The sequence below is a fragment of the Microcaecilia unicolor genome, chromosome 11 (assembly GCF_901765095.1).
Source record: "Microcaecilia unicolor chromosome 11, aMicUni1.1, whole genome shotgun sequence".
In the NCBI taxonomy this organism is placed as follows: Eukaryota; Metazoa; Chordata; class Amphibia; order Gymnophiona; family Siphonopidae; genus Microcaecilia; species Microcaecilia unicolor.
Genome location: NC_044041.1, coordinates 14,957,956 through 14,976,467, shown reverse-complemented (window position 1 = coordinate 14,976,467; position 18,512 = coordinate 14,957,956).

Sequence of the window (18,512 nt, the reverse complement as noted above, 5' to 3'; positions counted from 1 at the left end):
GAGGTAGGAAGCTGAGGTATGCTGGGGACTCATGGGCAGATGGGGGAGGAGGGAGAGAGGAGGGGACCCCTCCCCCCCCACATGTTTGTGTGCGTGTTGCCGGACTCCGTCAACAAAATTCAGTAAAATTTAACAACCGGCTCATGCGAGCCGGCTCCAGCACACCACTGCCTTTGTGTCACTCTACGGTGAAGACTGCACTTTGAATACTGTGTGCAATTCTGGTCACTGCATCTCAAAAAAGACATGGTGAAATTAGAAAAGGTACAGAGGAGGGCAACGAAAATGATAGAAGGGATGGGATGACTTTCCTATGAGGAAAAGCTAAAGTGGCTAGGGCTCTTTAGCTTGGAGAGGAAACATCTGAGGGGGAGATATGACAGAGATTTATAAAATACTGAGTGAAATGGGTAGACATAAATCGCTTGTTTACTCTTTCCAAAAATAGACTAGGGGGCACTCAATGAAGCTACTAAGTAGTAAAATTAAAGCAAACCAGAGAAAATATTTCTTCACTCAATATGTAATTAAACTCTGGAATTTGTTGCCAGAGAATGTGGTAAAAGCAGTTAGCTTAGCAAGGTTTGAAAAAGGTTTGGATAATTTCCTAAAAGAAAAGTCCATAAGCCATTATTAAGATGGACTTGGGAAAATCCACTGATTATTTCTAGGATAAGTTGCATAAAATCTGTTTTCTCTGTTGGGATCTTGCCAGGTACTTGTGATCTGGATTGGCCACTGTTGGAAACAGGATACTGGGTTTGGTGGACCTGTGGTCTGTCCCAGTACGGCAACGCTTATGTTCTTAAAAATAACTATAAACAGTATAAAAATACCATATCAAAGCATCTGATGAGTTAGACATTATTTGGTTTTATGAAGGGAGGAGCTGACTAAAGTAGTAAGTTTCTTTTTTTTTGTATGTTTTTACAGGTGTTACTTTGAGATGTTCACGTTAGCTTCTCATAGATGAGTGAGTAGATGGACATTCTAGCTCTTTTCAGGTTACATAGTAACATAGTAGATGACGGCAGAAAAAGACCTGCACAGTCCATCCAGTCTGCCCAACAAGATAACTCATATTTGCTGCTTTTTGTGTATACCCTACTTTGATTTGTACCTGTATAAGTCTGCCCAGCACTATCTCTGCCTCCCAACCACCTGCCCCTCCTCCCAACCACCGGCTCTGGCACAGACCGTACAAATCTGTCCAGCACTATCCCTGCCTCCCAACCACCAGCCCCGCCTCCCGATCTTGACTAAGCTCCTTACTCTTGCATGCGCAATTTTACATAAAGTAAGCTTGGGAACAGAAGACGACAGCTACACATTTCTATCCGGCTCAGGTTTACAGTAGGAGTGGGCATTTGGTTCTATTTAGTGGCATCACCTGTACGACTGTTCTAGTTGAGGCATCAATCCTGAGCAATTGCACACAAAAAGTTACTCTCAATCTAGAGGGGCACCTATAATGCAGTAGATTTATTTACCGCCTTTTTGAAAGAATTCACTCAAGGCAATGTACAGTAAGAATAAATCAAACATAAGCAATAGACAATTACAGCAGTAAAAATATTCAAATAATACAAAGTATGAAGGGTATTGGAAAATATAGGTAAGAGGAGTTAGAATATAAAAAGTTGCACATGAGGTCTGAGAGGTGATTAAATATTCTCAGCTAGGGTAGGAGTGGATAAACATGTCCTGCTGCAGTATGTGCAGCCTGTGTCACCAAGAAGTTAGATTACAGAGCAACATTTAAAAAATGGATTGGACACACCACATGAAAAACAAAAGATCAACCTATCTGCTACCCAAAAGTCCAACAATAAATATGTCTTAAAAGATTTGCTTCCCCCCCCCCCCCCCCCAAAAAAAAAAAATACATAAGTAAAACTATTTTACAGCAAGCAGGAAGACTCTGTAGGAAAGGACTCCCCAAATTTGGCTTGGTGCATGCTGTAGTCAATTGGGTTTCAGGCTCATAATGAATATGCTGGAGAAGAATTTGCAAACAGAGAAACTCAGTGAGGATCACCAGAGCAAGTCTAGAAAATCAGCATATCTGAGTTGTATTTTGTGGTGCAGTGCGTGCTTTCAAACGTTTCATCCCGAGACCTGAAACCATGATGGATTTTTTGGGGTGGGGGTAAAGTTGTGGAAGGTTTCTTTCTTTAGAGGCTTTGGCCTAATTGCTTCTGCTAATTCTCATAGTGATGCTTCAGAGAAACAGGATATTTATCTGTCCTGGTGTGCTGGAGATCTCAAGTAGGCCTGGTTTAAGAAACACTGAATGGAAAATTCCAGTGAGGAAGTGAGTGACCTATGACAGCCAGGATAAAAAGAAGAATAAAAATCAACCCATAGAAGCTGCAACAAATACTATTGTAAATCTGTAAACATGCCCCCCCTCCCCCCCCCCCCCCCCCCCATCTGCCTTTAACATGGTTTTAAGAAACAATTTCTGTATATGTTTGAAGATCATCTGGATTCTATTCAGTGTGTAACAGGCCTTCTGGGGGGAATCAGGGCAGTGACCATGCTACACACTTCCAGGGCTGCTGAGAGACAAAGCCAGTCCCAGGACAAACGAGCCCCCTCCCCCCCAATCATTTTTGTGAAATCAAGGCCCACCCTTGTACCTTTTAAAATAGCAGTTCTTTGCTGGCAACAAGCATGAGCAGTTAGCAACTGATACACACTGCTCCAGCTGGCCCCACAACCTTCCCTCTGGCATGTTCCCACCTATATGGAAACAGGAAATTTCATTACAGGGAAGGCTGTGGGTCTGGCAAAAACAGTATGTATCAGTCGCTGGCTGCTTGTATTCATGTCTGGCGAAGAACTGTTTAAAACGTACATGGGGAACCTCTATTTATTTATTTTGTTACAAAATGTATCGGCTAGGCCCGGGGCATCTCTCTCTCCCCCCCCCCCCCCCACACCCAGCGGCCCTATACACCGCCATGCATACAAACCTGGGCTTCACTTTCTGGACCAGTAGCTTTGGTGGCCTTTGAAGGGAGGGGAGTTATAAGTGGTGGCTAGATCTAGTGCTCACAATTGCAGCATTCTGGAGGGCCCTGGCTGAGAACTGTCACTGAATTGATACAGCTATGAAATGGGGTGGAGGATCCTTAAGTAGCTGAGATTGCAAGTTAAAGTAATAAGATAAAGTGCCTGGGCTGAAGGAAAGAGTGTTCTCCGAGGACAAGCAGGCTGCTTGTTCTCACTGATGGGGTGACGTCCACGGCAGCCCCTCCAATCGGAAACTTCACTAGCAAAGTCCTTTGCTAGCCCTCGCGCGCCCGCGTGCACCGCGCATGCGCGGCCGTCTTCCCGCCCGAAACCGGCTCGAGCCGGCCAGTCTTCTTTTGTCCGCACTCGGTACGGTCGTGTTTTCGCCGTGTCGAGCCCCGGAAAGTCGACCTCGCGCGTCCAATTTGTTTTGAACGTGTTTTTTTCCTTCGGGAAAGCTTTGTCCTAGTCGGGAAGTGCTCCGGAAACCCCCCGCCGGGTTTCGTGTAAATCCTCCCCGTACTTCCAGCTTTTTTGCCCCGGTAAGTTTTCTTTCGTCGTCGGGGTAGGCCTCTTTTCGGCCTCGGTCGAGATTTTTCTCCCTCTAAATTTGGTGCTTCAAATTTCGCCATTTCGGCTTTTGATTTCGCCGGCGTGATTTTTCCGCCCATGACATCGAAGCCTTCCAGCGGCTTCAAGAAGTGCACCCAGTGCGCCCGGGTTATCTCGCTCACTGATCGACACTCGTCGTGTCTTCAGTGTCTGGGGGCCGAGCACCGCCCTCAGAACTGCAGTCTGTGTTCCCTGCTTCAAAGGCGGACTCAGGTAGCGAGACTAGCCCAGTGGAACGTGTTGTTCTCGGGCTCTTCGTCGGCATCGGCACCGGGATCTTCGAGTGCATCGACGTCGTCAGCGTCCAGACCTTCTTCCTCGGCCGCCCGTGCATCGAGGCATCGGGCCTCTGCATCGGCGCCGAGACATCGGATAGCTGCATCGACGTCGGTGGTACCAGGACCCTCGTCTGCTGATGTCGTCGGACGGTGGTGCATCGGGTGGAGTGCAGGTGAGGGCTGTCCATTCCCCTGCTGGTGGCGGTGAGCCCTCGGGTGGGTCTCCGCCTACCCTGAGGGCTCCTGCGGTACAGCCCCCCCGAGATCGACCTTCTTCAGTCTCGGCCCCGAGGAAGCGACGGATGGATTCGACGTCCTCCTCGTCGGTGCCGGGGAGCTCCGGTGACATGCTTCGGAAGAAATCGAAGAAGCATCGACACCGGTCTCCTCCCCGTGTCGGCACCGAGAGCTCTGGGTCGCCGAGGGATTCGGCACCCAGCAGGCATCGGCACCGAGAGGACCGCTCACCCTCTGTTCAGGAGGTGTCGATGCGCTCCGCTCTGGACAGCCCGGAACAGCCTCCACGCCCGGAACAGGTACTGACGTCGACGCCTGCATCGACCTCTCAGCCTTTCTCTGCAGCCGCTCTAAACGAGAGCCTCCGGGCCGTTCTCCCAGAGATTCTGGGAGAGCTGTTGCGCCCTACCCCTCCGGTACCGGCGGTGCTTGCGCCACCGGTACCGTCGAGCGTGGCGCCGGCTGGCCCATCGCCCAGGTTGAGGTCCCCGACGTCGGTACCCGCGTGCGGTACCGACCGCGGCCACCTCCAGGAAGGCTCCCCGACTACGTCGGCGGAGGGAGCTTCGCCGATGCGGGCGAGGGAGGTCTACCTCTCGACGCCCCCATCGTGGACGGGGTTCCACGGAGTCGAGCAGGGCGAGGTTGCAGACACAGGTCCGTGAACTTGTGTCTGACACCGAGGGTGAGGCCTCGTGGGAGGAAGAGGAAGATCCCAGATATTTCTCTGACGAGGAGTCTGAGGGTCTTCCGTCTGATCCCACTCCCTCTCCTGAGAGACAGCTTTCTCCTCCCGAGAGTCTGTCTTTTGCCTCCTTTGTCCGGGAGATGTCTACGGCCATCCCCTTCCCGGTGGTTGTGGAGGACGAGCCCAGGGCTGAAATGTTTGAGCTCCTGGACTATCCTTCTCCACCTAAGGAAGCGTCCACTGTTCCCTTGCACCATGTCCTGAAGAAGACATTGCTTGCGAACTGGACCAAGCCATTAACTAATCCCCACATTCCCAAGAAGATCGAGTCCCAGTACCGGATCCATGGGGACCCAGAGCTGATGCGCACTCAGTTGCCTCATGACTCTGGAGTTGTGGATTTGGCCCTAAAGAAGGCTAAGAGTTCTAGGGAACATGCTTCGGCGCCCCCGGGCAAGGACGCTAGAACCTTAGACTCCTTTGGGAGGAAGGCCTACCATTCCTCTATGCTCGTGTCCAAGATCCAGTCTTACCAGCTCTACACGAGCATACACATGCGGAATAATGTGCGGCAGTTGGCGGGCTTGGTTGATGCTCTTCCCCCTGAGCAAGCCAAGCCTTTTCAGGAGGTGGTCAGGCAGCTGAAGGCGTGCAGAAAATTCCTGGCCAGAGGAGTTTATGACACTTTTGATGTTGCGTCCAGGGCCGCTGCTCAAGGTGTGGTGATGCGCAGGCTCTCATGGCTGCGTGCCGCCGACCTGGAGAATAGAATCCAGCAGCGGATTGCGGACTCGCCTTGCCGTGCGGATAACATTTTTGGCGAAAAAGTCGAGCAGGTGGTAGAGTCTCTCCACCAGCGGGACACCGCATTCGACAAGTTCGCCCGCCGGCAGCCTTCAGCTTCTACCTCTACAGGTAGACGATTTTTCGGGGGAAGGAAGACTGTTCCCTATACTTCTGGCAAGCGTAGGTACAATCCTCCTTCCCGACAGCCTGCGGCCCAGGCTAAGCCCCAGCGCGCTCGCTCTCGTCAGCAGCGTGCGAATCAGCAAGGCCCCGCGGCTCCCCAGCAAAAGCAAGGGGCGAGCTTTTGACTGGCTCCAGCAGAGCATAGCCGACATCCAAGTGTCAGTGCCGGGCGACCTGCCTGTCGGAGGGAGGTTGAAAGCTTTTCACCAAAGGTGGCCTCTCATAACCTCCGATCAGTGGGTTCTCCAAATAGTCCGGCAAGGATACACCCTCAATTTGGCCTCACAACCTCCAAATTGTCCACCGGGAGCTCAGTCCTACAGCTTCCAGCACAAGCAGGTACTTGCAGAGGAACTCTCCGCCCTTCTCAGCGCCAATGCGGTCGAGCCCGTGCCATCCGGGCAAGAAGGGCTGGGGTTCTATTCCAGGTACTTCCTTGTGGAAAAGAAAACAGGGGGGATGCGTCCCATCCTAGACCTAAGGGCCCTGAACAAATATCTCGTAAAAGAAAAGTTCAGGATGCTTTCCCTGGGCACCCTTCTCCCCATGATTCAGCAAAACGATTGGCTATGCTCTCTGGACTTGAAGGATGCCTACACACACATCCCGATACTGCCAGCTCACAGACAGTATCTGCGATTTCAGCTGGGCGCACGCCACTTCCAGTACTGTGTGCTACCCTTTGGGCTCGCCTCTGCGCCCAGGGTGTTCACAAAGTGCCTAGCTGTGGTAGCAGCGGCGCTTCGCAGGCTGGGGGTGCACGTGTTCCCATATCTCGACGATTGGCTGGTGAAGAACACATCCGAGGCAGGAGCCCTGCAGTCCATGCAGATGACTATTCGCCTCCTGGAGCTACTGGGGTTTGTGATAAATTACCCAAAGTCCCATCTTCTCCCAGTGCAGAAACTCGAATTCATCGGAGCCCTGCTGGATTCTCGGACGGCTCGCGCCTATCTCCCAGAGGCGAGGGCCAACAACCTGTTGTCCCTCGTCTCGCGGGTGCGAGCGTCCCAGCAGATCACAGCTCGGCAGATGTTGAGATTGCTGGGCCACATGGCTTCCACAGTTCATGTGACTCCCATGGCCCGCCTTCACATGAGATCTGCTCAATGGACCCTAGCCTCCCAGTGGTATCAGGCCGCCGGGGGTCTAGAGGACGTGATCCACCTGTCCACGAGTTTTCTCGAATCCCTGTATTGGTGGACGATTTGCTCCAATTTGACTCTGGGACGTCCCTTCCAAATTCCTCAGCCTCAAAAAGTGCTGACCACGGATGCGTCTCTCCTGGGATGGGGAGCTCATGTCGATGGGCTTCACACCCAAGGAAGGTGGTCCCTCCAAGAAAGCGATCTACAGATCAATCTTCTGGAGTTGCGAGCGATCTGGAACGCTCTGAAGGCTTTCAGAGATCGGCTGTCCCACCAAATTATCCAAATTCAGACAGACAATCAGGTTGCCATGTACTATGTCAACAAGCAGGGGGGCACCGGATCTCGCCCCCTGTGTCAGGAAGCCGTCAGCATGTGGCTCTGGGCTCGCCGTCAAGGCATGGTGCTCCAAGCCACATATCTGGCAGGCGTAAACAACAGTCTGGCCGACAGGTTGAGCAGGATTATGCAACCTCACGAGTGGTCGCTCAATTCCCGTGTGGTGCGACAGATCTTCCAGGCGTGGGGCACCCCCCTGGTGGATCTCTTCGCATCTCAAGTGAACCACAAGGTCCCTCAGTTCTGTTCCAGGCTTCAGGCCCACGGCAGACTGGCGTCGGATGCCTTCCTCCTGGATTGGGGGGAAGGTCTGCTGTATGCTTATCCTCCCATTCCTCTGGTGGGGAAGACTTTGTTGAAACTCAAGCAAGACCGAGGCACCATGATTCTGATTGCTCCCTTTTGGCCGCGTCAGATCTGGTTCCCTCTTCTTCTGGAGTTATCCTCCGAAGAACCGTGGAGATTGGAGTGTTTTCCGACCCTCATCACGCAGGACGAAGGGGCTCTTCTGCATCCCAACCTCCAGTCCCTGGCTCTCACGGCCTGGATGTTGAGGGCGTAGACTTTGCCTCTTTGGGTCTGCCAGAGGGTGTCTCCCGCATCTTGCTTGCTTCCAGGAAAGACTCCACTAAGAGAAGTTACTTCTTTCATTGGAGGAGGTTTGCCGTCTGGTGTGACAGCAAGGCCCTAGATCCTCGCTCTTGTCCTACACAGACCCTGCTTGAATACCTTCTCCACTTGTCTGAGTCTGGTCTGAAGACCAACTCCGTAAGGGTTCACCTTAGTGCAATCAGTGCATACCATTACCAAGTGGAAGGTAAGCCGATCTCAGGACAGCCTTTAGTTGTTCGCTTCATGAGAGGTTTGCTTTTGTCAAAGCCCCCTGTCAAGCCTCCTACAGTGTCATGGGATCTCAATGTCGTTCTCACCCAGCTGATGAAACCTCCTTTCGAGCCACTGAATTCCTGCCATCCGAAGTACTTGACCTGGAAGGTCATTTTCTTGGTGGCAGTTACCTCGGCTCGTAGAGTCAGTGAGCTTCAGGCCCTGGTAGCCCAGGCCCCTTACACCAAATTTCATCACAACAGAGTAGTCCTCCGCACTCACCCTAAGTTTCTGCCAAAGGTTGTGTCGGAGTTCCATCTGAACCAGTCAATTGTCTTGCCAACATTCTTTCCCCGTCCTCATTCCTGCCCTGCTGAACGTCAGCTGCACACATTGGACTGCAAGAGAGCATTGGCCTTCTATCTGGAGCGGACACAGCCCCACAGACAGTCCGCCCAATTGTTTGTTTCTTTTGATCCCAACAAGAGGGGAGTGGCTGTAGGGAAACGCACCATATCCAATTGGCTAGCAGATTGCATTTCCTTCACTTACGCCCAGGCTGGGCTGGCTCTTGAGGGTCATGTCACGGCTCATAATGTTAGAGCCATGGCAGCGTCGGTAGCCCACTTGAAGTCAGCCACCATGGAGGAAATTTGCAAAGCTGCGACGTGGTCATCTGTCCACACATTCACATCTCATTACTGCCTGCAGCAGGATACCCGACGTGACAGTCGGTTCGGGCAGTCAGTTCTTCAGAACCTGTTTGGGCTTTAGGATCCAACTCCACCCCCCGAGGGCCCTGTTTGTTCTGTTCCAGGCTACACTCTCAGTTAGTTGGTAAATTTTTTAGGTCAATCTCAGTTATGTCCTCGCCGTTGCGAGGCCCAATTGACCAATGTTGTTGTTTTGAGTGAGCCTGGGGGCTAGGGATACCCCATCAGTGAGAACAAGCAGCCTGCTTGTCCTCGGAGAAAGCGAATGCTACATACCTGTAGAAGGTATTCTCCGAGGACAGCAGGCTGATTGTTCTCACAAACCCGCCCGCCTCCCCTTTGGAGTTGTGTCTTCCCTTGAAGTGTATTGTCTTGCTACATACTGGACTGGCCGGCTCGAGCCGGTTTCGGGCGGGAAGACGGCCGCGCATGCGCGCGAGGGCTAGCAAAGGACTTTGCTAGTGAAGTTTCCGATTGGAGGGGCTGCCGTGGACGTCACCCCATCAGTGAGAACAATCAGCCTGCTGTCCTCGGAGAATACCTTCTACAGGTATGTAGCATTCGCTTTATGGGGTGCTCAAAATGGCAAGACTTTAGGCGTAGAATAGTTTGAGAATTTCTCATACACGTTTACCCATTACCAGTAGCAGTTAACTTAAGAACGGAATACATCTCATGCAAGCACACACCAAAGAATTCTGTGTCAAAATTAAGAAAATTTAAAAAGTATTGCTAGGATTTGCATTCCCAAAAAGGTGTAGTAAAATGAAATTCTCCAAGGACAAGCAGGCTTCTGTATTCTCACAAGTGGGTGATGCCGATGCACGTTGCCCAGTCCGGTATTTTATTTTTGTTACATTTGTACCCTGCGCTTTCCCACTCATGGCAGGCTCAATGCGGCAATGGAGGGTTAAGTGACTTGCCCAGAGTCACAAGGAGCTGCCTGTGCTTGAAGTGGGAATCCAACTCAGTTCCTCAGGACCAAAGTCCACCACCCTAACCATGAGAGCTTTGTGGAGCGCAATCACCATCCCGTCCGTCGTGTAAATGCAGTCTCATCAGTCCTTCTTGGTGTTATTCTTGCCCTTTCCTCATTCACTCGGTCTTAGAGAGCTTCTTTTTTTTTTTTGTGCCTTCCGGCTAATTCTTCATCTTTATAATTGAGCTCCTCTTGTTGGAACCTATTTTACCTTTCCTTTTGCCCAGTTTTATTGTTTTTCTGTTGTCATTGGGCCACTTTTAGGCCCTGACTTCGGCCTGAACTTTCCCTTTTCTTTTTCAGGCACCATCTCATCATCTAATTTACCCGACAAAGCTTTTCCCATCCATGTCCATGAAGATTCCCAGTGGCTTCAAGCACTGTACCCGATGCAATCGGACAATCTCGGGGAAGGACACCCATTCATGTCTGCAGTATCTTGGGCCTAACCGTAGCCCTGTTAACTGTGTTCTCTGTTTTCGCATTAAGAAGAGGACCCAGCTTTGCCGAGAGGCTCAATGAGAGAGGGTTTTTGGAGCCAAGTCCAGTTCCTTTATCTATAGGCATGTTTTTTGTCATTTAAATTTGAACATTTTTTATTATTATATATGTTTTTGGTCTGTGGCTTATTACATATTCATTTTGTCATTGCTTTATATTTGAGTTTTTTAAATATATATGTATATATGTGTGTGTGTGTGTGTGTATAAAACAGGTTGGTAAAAATCTACTAAGTTATTAACAGCCACTACGTACCCCTTATGAGGGGGACACATAGCTGTATTGGGCTTTTAAGTATTTATGCTTTTATGGGGTGAATACATTTTGGACTATTATCAGCTATCTGCTGTTTTGCTGCCTAACTTGGATCTTGTAGGTTGCCTGCCCCTTTTTTTCCTAGTTTTGGTGGAGGGTCATTCCTTTCTACAGACTGGGAGCCAGATTCACTAAAGTCGTCGTTAGAGCCGTTCCCTACCGAATTCCATAGCGAATCGGTAGGGAACGGCAATGCATCAAAAAAAGGGAATGCAAATGGGCTGCTCGTTGCAGCTCACTTGCATTCTCGAATCCCTCGTAAAACGGTCGGAGAATCAGCCGGTAGAGCACGCGCAGAGCAGCCAAGCGTTATGCTGTCTGCTCTGCGCATGCCAAGGACGTCAAAAATAAAACAAACAAACAAAAAAAACCTGACATCCTTATGGACGTCCTTTATAAACAGCGTTTGCCCTCCCCCCTGCATTGAAAGAGCTTTCCGCAGCCCCGGCTCCCCCTCCTCCGAGGTCGTCACCGTCGCTCCCCGCCCTCTTGAAATGACAGCTTCTCAGCCATCCTCTGCACCCCGCTGGCCCCGCCCCCCGAGATCATCGCCGCCGTTGCCGCTCCCCCTCCCCCCGCCCCCCTCCGTCTGCCACTGGGCCCTCACAGCACCTCTCACCCGTGTGAAGGCGCTGCACCGGCCACAGTAGCAACAGCTGATCGCTTGGCTTTGGGACTTCCCTTCTTTCCTCCTTGGCCAGCCCTTGTCTGACGTAAGATTGGAAACTGGATGGAGCACAAGAGTGGAGGGAAACCAGAAGGATGGGAGGAGGGAAGGCGCTGGAGAAAAGGAGAGGAACCTTTCAGGGGAGATGAAAAGGGAACTGGACGGAGTACAAGTGTGGAGGGAAAGCGGGTGGGAGGAGGGGTCATCACAGAATGAAAGCAACATTGAATTGCGCACAAAGCAAATGGAGAAGGATCTTATTTTTAAAAAGTTTTCTGACTTACTTGGAGAAGCCAAGTTGCCGCCGAGTCCACCACTATTAGCATAACGCCGGAACTTCCCGCTTCCTTGGCCTGTCTTTGCGGAAGAAGGAAGTTACTTCAGAAGAGGGCGGGCCACGAGAAAGAGAAGTTCCAGCATTAGCAGCATCAGCCAATGTATCTCAAGGAGGTTAGATGTATCTGTTGGTACTGCCCTTTCTGCACAGAGGAAACAGGATTTGGGAGGGAGGGAGGGAGGTTCGGCGATGGGAATGGAGCACTGAGCATGGGAGAGGAAGAGAGGTGTGGACATGTGGCACATCATGTTGGAGGTGGGGGAGATATGATTCAGGTTTATAAGAGCTTGAGTGGTGTAAAATTAGTAGAAGTAAATCAATTTTGTACTCTCAAAAAGTACAAAGCCTAAGGGACTCTCAATGCAATTACATGGAAATACTTTTAAACAAATAGGAGGAAATCTATTTCACTCAGTGACTAGTGGATGTGGTAACAGCTGTTAGCATATCTGAGATTAATAAAAAGGTTTGAACAAGTTCCTGGAGGAAAAGTCCAGAGGTTGCTATTGAGACAGACATGGAGGAAACCAGTGGTTGCCCTGGGATTGGTAGCATGGAATATTGCTATGATTTGGGTTTCTGCCAGGTACTTGAGACCTAGATTGCTCACTGTTGGAAGCAGGATACTGGACTAGATGAACTATTGGTCTGACCCAGTATCACTATTCTTATTTATTTTTTAAAGGCAACATTCCTTAACTGTGGCCCAGTGTAAAGCTGCCAAAAAAAAGATTGTGAACCAAACACTTAATGCAAAAATTCCTTTTCAACGGTAAATTTAAACCTTGCAAAAAAAAAAAAAAAAAATCTAATAAGAGAAATGTCCTCAGATAATTGTTTATACCCAAGAGGTGGTGGTCATGATAAGGGAAAGGGAAATGGGACTTGATATACTGCCTTTCTGTGGTATTTTGCAACTACATTCAAAGCAGTTTACATATATACAGGTACTTATGTTGTATCATTTCTCCCTATTAGCAACTGCTTATAGGGTGAAATAGTACACTTCATTCATTGGGCAAAGCTTTAGTGGAAATGGTGCAACCAAAATGCTAATAAAAACTCTACGACATACTACAAATGTAGCCAGACCTGCTTAAAGTTCATATAATTCCACGCTACTAGCTTGAAGACTTCAAACTAATTCCAAAGTCTTCAAAGAGAATAACGTAAAGTTTTAAGACTAATATGAAACTAAAGCATGTTACTTAGCTTTCACATGTTGATGCTGGCAGCCGGTCGGTCACAAGGCTGCTGATAACTGAAGCGTGCCAAAGTAGAATAGGCAGAGGTTATAAATGTATTAAATATTAAAAAAAAAAAAAAAGTCCCCCTGTGTACGCACCTGACTCTGTGGGTTTCAAACTTTCTTCAGGGACTCGAGTGAAGATGAACTGTTGTGGAGAGCAATGCTAACAGCTTCAAGATGCTGGTCCATTGAAGGTCTTTTAAAGGGCTGCAGGTGAAAACATACTTCCTATGGAATGATGTCACAGTGAAATTAAAATAGAACTTTGTTGAATTTTAATTTTTATTATTAATCGGAAATCAAAAAGGACAGACTGTAATAAAAATTCATGATACACAAAAGCTGAATAGCCTAATACTTAAAGAAACTGGTTGCATAGTACATAACAATCCCACCACCTATGCCTCCAGTCATGAAAGCATTTATATAATAGTATTTCATTCAATACATTTGTTAATCCCAGGGCAAGCAGTTGCTTCCCATGTCTGTCTCAAAGGTTTCCTCCAGGAATTTGTCCAAACCTTTTTTTAAACCCAGATAAGCTAACTGCTGTTACCACCTCCTCTGGCAAATAGTTGAGCTGTGGAACTCTTTGCCAGAGGAGGTAGTTAACAGCAGTTAGCCTATCTGGGTTTAAAAAAACATTTGGACAAATTCCTGGAGGAAAAGTCCATAGTCTGCTATTGAGACAGACATGGGATGCAACTGCTTGCCCTGGGATATATGTAGTATGGTGTGTTGCCACGATTTGGGTTTCTGCCAGGTACTTGTGACCTGGCTTGGCCATTGTTTGGAATGGCCAAACAATCAAAATTCAAACTATCTTTTAAGTTTTAGGCTATTCAGCTTTTGTGTATCATGAATTTTGATTAGTCTATCCTTTTTGATTTGATTGTTGAATTTTGTTATTAATAAAGTTCTAATTGAATGTTGCTGTGACATCATGAACAGAGTAAAGAACGATGAGCTAGACTCTTGTTGGTTTCCTCTCCTAGTCTTGGTGCTATCACCTCCTTTTGTCCTTTGGTGAAGTTTTTTTTTTTTTTTTTTTAATAGGGTAGGTATTCTAATACAAAGTATGTCCCTTGTTCTCTGAGGACAAGCAGGCTGCATTATTCTCACAGATGGGTTGACAATGCAGATAGTTGACCCATCTGTGAAATAATTAGCCTGCTGTCCTCAGCGAATACCTGCTACAGGTAAGTATCTTAGCTTTACTGCATACCGCTCTCCTCTGTAGTGGAAGGTTTTTCTTAAGCTGCCATTCTGGAATGGATTTTTTTGAGAGGTGCACTCTACTGCTGTCCATCAACAGGGCTGTGAACTGCCACATGTGCACAGACACAGAGCCTTCCCCTTTCAACTAGTAAAAAAGCTTGATGTAAGAAAAACACCACGACAGCATTATGAACCTGTGGTACTTGGTGAATGTTTATTTATTTAGATTTTGCTCACACCTTTTTCAGTAGTAGCGCAAGGTGAGTACTCACAATCTAAGTTTGTATCTGAGGCAATGGAGGGTTAAGTGACTTGCCCAAGATCACAAGGAGCAGCAGCGGGATTTGAACCAGCCACCTCTGGATTTCAAGACCAGTGCTCTAACCTCTAAGCCACTCCTCCATATGTTGATTTAGTGCTATGGAAAAGAGGCTATTCAATTGGAGACCAGATCTGGTTATAATTCCAACTGCTGTGAGGCCTATGTCCCTGATTAAAAGAACTTGTTAAGTAATATGGCATACATTTATAAGAACAAACATTGGCAAGGGTACATGTACATCAAGCCCAGTATCCTGTTTCCAACAGTGGCTAATTCAGGTCCCAACTACCTGCCAATATCCCACAAGAATAAAACAAATTTTATGCTGTTTATTCTAGACAGAGACTGGGGACAATCCACTGCTTATCTTAACCTTTTTTTAAAGCCTGATAACCTAACTGCTTTAACTATATAGTCCCTGGCTGTAAATGCCAAGAGTTTAATTACAGGTTCAGAGAAGAAAAACTTTCTCTTGTTTGTTTTTAAATTTACTACTTAGTGGCTGCATGGCATGTACACTAGTCCTTGTCTTTTTGGAAAGAGTAAATAAGTGATTCATGTCCACCTGCTCTAGTTCCCTCAGTATTTTATAGATCTCTATCATGTTTATTCATCCCTTCAAAGCAACACTTACTTGTACTATAGAAATGATTAGTAGTAAATGTAGTAGGTTGGTGAGGCAAAGTTTTCCATGCCTAAATCTCATCTTAATAAAGAATAAAAATGTGTTTACGGCTTCTTTAAAGAAATTTAGCTGAAGTGGTGTAGTACCTATTACACCTTAGCGCCTGTGGTCTCCCATGATTCCAACTGGAATTATTAGCAGAAGGTCTGGATGGGCTATAGAAATGCTAAGTAGTAGTAGTAGTAGTTATGAAATCATTTCAATAAGGGAGTGGCTTGCATTGCAGAGCCACAGTATGGAATGGAGTTCGGTACATAATAAATACAGGGAGTAAATGGGGAAAATTGTCCTTCGTTGCCTAGATCTGGAGCTGTTACAAGCCCTCTGCCAACTGCCCCTTTAGAAGAGTGGGGGGAGAGAAGAATCCTGAATTGCTAACTCATTAAGCTGATCCAAGAGGAGAATGAGACTATCAAGTTTGTAGAAGCTGGTCCTGGAGCCAGAACCTTGGGTTGATTGGGGAGTTTAGCCTGCAAATGGAGCTCAGGGTATGATGTACTCTGCTTTCAGCTGGGTGTTGATCAAATAGTAATACCCATGGATGGAATATAGTTACACTAGCCGTTGAGCCCGTAAAAACGGGCTCATATAGGACGGGGGGGGGGTTGAAAGGCCCCTTCTCACCGCTGCAAGCCCCCCCCCCCCTGCCGCTGAGCTCGCCGCTGCCCCTCCGAGGTCACTGCTACGGCCCCCCCCCCCGGAGTCGCTGGCACCCCTCCACCCGGGCCGGGCCCTCGCTTTGCTATTGAAACAGCGTGGGAACGCAGCACACAGCTCAGATGAGCTGCCGTCCTTCCTCTCTGCCTGTGTCCCACCCTCGTGGGCGAGGGCGGGACACAGGCAGGGAAGGAAGGCCGACGGCTGTTTCTATAGCAAAGCGAGAGCCTGGCCCGGGTGGGGGGAGTGGTGGCGGCAACCTTGGGGGGGGGGGGGGAAGCGGTAGCGACGGCGGTTTCATCCCTTCCCTTGTGCAGTAGAGACCCTCTCTGTCCCGCCCCCGTCATCACGTATTGACGCGGGGGCGGGACAAAGAGGGTCTTTACTGTGCATTTGCGAGTGAGTTCAGTCACTCGCCGTTTATATGTTTGATGGTGGGGGGGAGGAGGAAAGAGGAGGGTCCTGCTCAGGTGCTGATACAAAGTTGTGGGGAAGAGTAATTAGCCCTGGTCTTCCATCTGGCTGCAGGATAGACATACAACCCTGGTAAGAGAAACTGTTCTTTACAAAGACACCTCCTGGCTGTGGAGAAGTGGTGCCTATTGATGAGTGAGGTTGACTTGGAGTTACTTGGGCTCTCTCTCTTTTTTTTTTTTATTTTTTACTGACTGTGCTAAAGAAAGGTTATTGCTAGAGTTGCCCATTTCATATTTAAGAAATATTTTTTTAAAAGGCTGGTCTTTTTAAAAATTGAAATACGAGAGAGCAACCCCACTCCTTCAATCTTTATACTGGCTGCCAGGCAAAACTCCTTTAAAATACTGTTTAGAATGTCACTACAATATATGCTAGACCTGCTCGACTATCCCCAAAAAATGCAAGCCCAGAAACCAGAGCCTACCTATATCTCCACTTCCTAAACTGCAGAAATATAATCTACAAAACCATCGACATAGCTGGCTTTAGTTACCTCGGCTCTAAATGGTGGAACTCAATACCCAAGGCCCTAAGAAGCATCGATAATCACCTACAATTCAGAAAACAACTGAAAACATACCTTAAAAAAAAATCTACAACTACATAAGCTGTAATATACCTTATAATAATAACACTACTGTAACTTCACCTACCTGTAAAATTGTAAGCTACTTTGAACTGAAACTGGCTTTTGAAAAATAGTGGGATACAAGAATGTATAAATAAAATAAACACATGTTTCAAATAAACTTCAAGTTATCCTTAAACCTCCTGAAGTGTAATGTAGTTCTTGGACTGAGGAGCTTCAGGGACCCAGATCTGATGAAGAAGGGCTACCTTTGAAAGCTAATCAAAAATAAAAAAGGTATCATCTTATTTTCTGTGTTTTATTTTATTTCATTTCTATTCATTATTTTAAAAGTGGACTAATAAGGGCTACCACATCTCTGTACTCGGGACCCAGACTATAAGCAGTGTTTACACAAAGACCCCAAGTACTACCCGGTCCAGTGGCCAATCCTGTTCATCGGAGGGGTCCTATGGGGCCGGAGTCAATCCCGGTTGCACATGGAAGGGCTACAAATTCTGGCCCTTCTCACGGAATTCCCTGTTCGTTGCTCTGCAGCATTATAAATGCTGTCTTAATACAGAGAAATATCCAGAGTCCTGAATGCAACTCACCTTGAGCTACTACTGAAAAAGGTGTGAGCAAAAATCTAAAATAAATAGTGTAGTGACATTTAACATACTCTGTCTTACTGTTTTATATTTATTTTAATTTATTTTATTATGTTACATTTGTATCCACCAAACAGAGGGTAAACAGCATACATAGAAAGTGAACAAACAAGAAAAGCAACACTGGGCCTTCAAGACTGAGACAACAGGAGTATTTTATTGACAAGTGACCCGACACGGGCCGTGTTTCGGCATCAAACAACGCCTGCCACAGGGGTCAGGGTCTGGATGTAATTTGTTTAGAAATATATATATGTGTCCAATGTCTCCGAAAGTAAACGAAGATCTTTACAACCTAAATCGCCTGTCAGACTATACAGCAGCGATGTAGAGTGAAGAACTCCTGTATAAGCCTTTTCTTTAGCAAAAGCAAATCGCTGCTGTATAATCTGACAGGCGATTTTGGTTGTAAAGATCTTCTCCGTTTACTTTCGGAGAAATTGGACACATATATATCAGGTGCATAGCCAGAGCCTGAGGTGGGGGGGGGGACACTGTTTAGCCCCCCCCCTGAGCCACTGCCACCACCACATTGGACCCCCTGCCGACGAGCCCCTTGAACCCCCCCTCCCTGCCACCAACTCTCCCCTGCCGCCGCCCTCCCCCGCATCATATACCTTTTTTGCTGGCAGGGTCCCCGACCCCCGCCAGCAAAAGAGAGTCTTCTTCAGCGCCGGAGTAGCGCCTTCATTCAACGAAGTTCTTGGTGCAATCAGCTGTTTCTGACGCATTACGTCCTGCAAGGGGCTACATGCATGGTGCAGGACGTAAGGCATCGAAACAACTGATCGCAGGAACTTCGTTGAACGAAGGTGCTACTCTGGTGCTGAAGAAGACTCTCTTTGGCTGGAGGGGTTGGGGGACCCCCGCCAGCAAAAAAGGTACCTGATGCGGCGGCGGGGGAGAGTTGGTGGCGGGAGGGGGGTTCAAGGGGATCGTCAGCAGGGGGGCCAGGGCCCCTCAGGCCCCAGTTAGCTATGCCACTGACTATATATTTCTAAACAAATTACATCCAGACCCTGACCCCTGTGGCAGGCGT